Here is a 3,425-nt window from a genome sequence, read left to right on the forward strand (position 1 = left end):
TGAGACTTCAACCATGGTTGGCCATTTGGGAGTCCAGTATCTTAACCACTATGCTATCTGCCAGTCCCAAGAGCCAAGATTTTCTTTTCTTTTTTTCTTTCTTTCCTTTTTTTTTTTTTTTAAAGCAGCAGAACCCTCTCTTCTGGCAGATTTTTACTGCCAAATCTCAACTGGGTAGCAAATAAAGTGAGCTTCTCTGCTTAAAATGGGGAAGGCAAAAGGGAGAGAGTGGAGAGCGCAAGATGAATGACTGCGGAACACGCGCCCGGTGTCAGTTTTAAGCCACCGGGTCTGGGATGCAAACCGTGGTCGACTATGTGGGAGATCAGCGACATAGCCATTACTCTAACTGCTGGTTTCCCTTTCTTTTTTTTTTTGAGAGTTTTTTGCTATAGGATATATGTACTAGCTGGAGAGACACAGAGAAAGTGAGAAATCACCCCCTACCCACAGGGAGCATGGCCACACTGCAATCCCTTCTCCATTCTCCTCTGGAGATCTTGGGCAGTCATGCACACATGGCCAGAGTGGGTTTACATGCCAGGTCTAGGACTGAAACTGCGGTAGAACACGTGGGACTCCATCACCTTAACCATTATACCACCTACTGGCCCCAAGAGCTGAGTTTTTAAACAACAGTTTTCCAGATAAGGAAGATGATGAGAAAAGGACAATTCTCACCATCCCAAGAAAACATTTTAAGAAGGAAGATAAGAGAAATGAGAAAGGAACACTATTGACAGACTTAATATCAGCTAGACTAGAGTAGGCTTGAAGTAAAGAGGAGTGAGAAGGAGAAGGAGAGTCTCCACCCCCACCCCTGCCACCACACACCCTATATCCCTTTGTCACCCACTGACTCCTAGTTCCTAGCAGCCCCATGACCCTGGTGATACTCGCTTTCTCTTTATGGGTGGAAAACAACAACAACAACAAAAAACACTGAAATAAGGGAATGAATGAAGGAATCTATGCATTTTAATATTTGTTGAGAAAAAGATCCAAAACCCTTTCCTCTCTTGATGATTGGTTGTCTGTAGCGCAGACCTGAGTTGAGTGTGAGAGGTGATTCCTCCTCCCACTGCCTTAACTGTAGAGTGAGTAAGAGGGCTTTCACTCTGAGGGTGGAGGAGAATGTAAACTTTTACATTCTTAATTTGAGATAACATATGAATATTTGGAATTTGTATTAGTAGCAATGAAAATCTGTCCTACTGTGTAACCTCTGGGTTTTACATATTTTATTATGATAGGACTGTGACCATAAAATACATGCACCAATTTTCTGTCTATAAAATCAACCTGCAGGTTTAATAGCCGACTCCCTCCACACAACCAAATACAGTACATGAATCTTAGAATTGGGACTTGATGAATTTAAGTACCGCGTTGATCCCTTTTTGAAGAAGACACTATTTCTCACTTGAATAGCTGGCAGTTTTTTATCCGCTTCCTCATTTTTGAGGCTTTAATTTATTGCCATAGCTATGGTGATGAGAAATGTAATTTGAGACTTTTAGAATGTAGGGATTTATCTTTGACAGCCAAAGACAAAGTAAACACTTCTTGACAATTTTCGTGAAAAAAATCAGAGTTTCATTAGGTAACATGATGAACATCAATTTCTTGGAGATTTGTGAAGGAAAATAACCACAGGTTAAAATAAAATAAAAACACAGCTTACAAAAATGTGAGCAAGTACATGAAAATAAATAGTGTTTCAATGGCCACAATGAAAACAACAATAAATAAGAATTTTAGTTTTTAAAGTAGACACCTCTTGAATTAACGTCAAATGAATGTTAAAAAAAAAGCAGGCAGTTATTTCATTACAGAGATTATGAATTACAATTATTTAATCACACTTTTAAAGATACAGATTTATTATAGACATTTCAGTGCTGAAAGTGCATTTCTAGTTTTACTGAAGTAGACATGCATATGAGTAAGTAAAAATATTTTTAATGACAAACAGGGCATGCTGCTTACATTGATTTTTTTCTATCAGTTTTCCCAGGATTTATTGCATTTAAAATGTTTCATCGATCCACATTAACTTTTTTTCTAAAAATACTTGTTGAAAATTGCTTTTTATTTTCACTACACTTTTGGCAAAAATGATGCAGACTTATTGTTTAAAAACTTATGTTTAGGGACCAGCAGTTGGAGTAATGGCTATGTCAATGGACTCCCATGTAGTCGACCACGGTTCGAGTCCCAGACCTGGTGGCTTAAACTCATGCCAGGCACAGTGTTTTTTGTTTTGCAGTATGGCCATCCGCCCTGGGGGGTGATTTCTCGCTTTCTATCTCTCTGTCTCTCTCTGTTTTTCTGGAGAGCACATGCGCCCTATAGCAAAAACCTCTCAAAACAAAAACAAAAACAAGCGTATGTTTAATTGTACAGAGACATAAGAGAGTCTTCTCCATCTCCCATTTCTTACCTTTTTTTATGTACAGATATTTTCTATGCATAAGCAAACACACACACACACACACACACACACACACACACACACAGATATCTCTATCTCCTAGGTTATCTTGTATCTTATATCTTGAGAATATAGATATGAAGAGTCTCTAGTGGAATTGTTATGGCTCAAGGTATGTTTATTAGTAATAATTATTGCTACGGAATGGCCTTTCCAAAAATACATACACTCCCATTAACAGAGTGTAAGAGTATTTACTTTCTCATGTCTTAACAACACTGGGCATTGCATTATCAGCCTCTCAATCTTTACTCATCTCTAGCATGATGATTTCTACATGTCACCAACTCCCTTTTTATGGAAAAAAAAGGATGCTGTGAGACAATGTCTTAAATAAGCATTTTCTCATTTTAATCATGTTTAGTTCCTTTGATCAGCTCCAATGGTAAGTATATATTTGCACAAATATAGGCATTATTCATTGATAAGCAGAAGAATGTTGCATCTTTTAGTTTATATTTTGTGTGTAACTTGTGGTAGGCATTATTGATTGATATGCAGAAGAATGTTGCTTCTTTTAGTTTATATTTTGTGTGTAACTTGTGTGCAAAACAGTAATAGTAATAGTGGTAATGATAATAAGATGCAATACAATAATAAAAAATTCTAACATAAATATTCTATGTGTTAGTATTTATTTCAGATTTCTATAAAACAATGGCCATCTGTTTCATTTTAAAGTAATAAAAATGCTAATTGGAATTGGGCACCATAGAAACAATTTGTGAAACACTAGCCCTTTCTCAAAAGAATATGTGCTAATTAATGTTTCAATAACACTGTAGTTTTATTTTTAATATCAAAATATTATTCTGATTTTAAGTGTAAATACAGCAAGCTCACATACAAAAAAAGTGTCTTTTTTTAATTTGAGCATCACTAAATTGGTCAAAAATGGTCAAAAGATGAGTCACATTTTTTGATAATGTTA

The sequence above is a fragment of the Tupaia chinensis genome, unplaced genomic scaffold, assembly GCF_000334495.1.
Source record: "Tupaia chinensis unplaced genomic scaffold, TupChi_1.0 Scaffold148646_1, whole genome shotgun sequence".
Classification (NCBI taxonomy): Eukaryota; Metazoa; Chordata; class Mammalia; order Scandentia; family Tupaiidae; genus Tupaia; species Tupaia belangeri.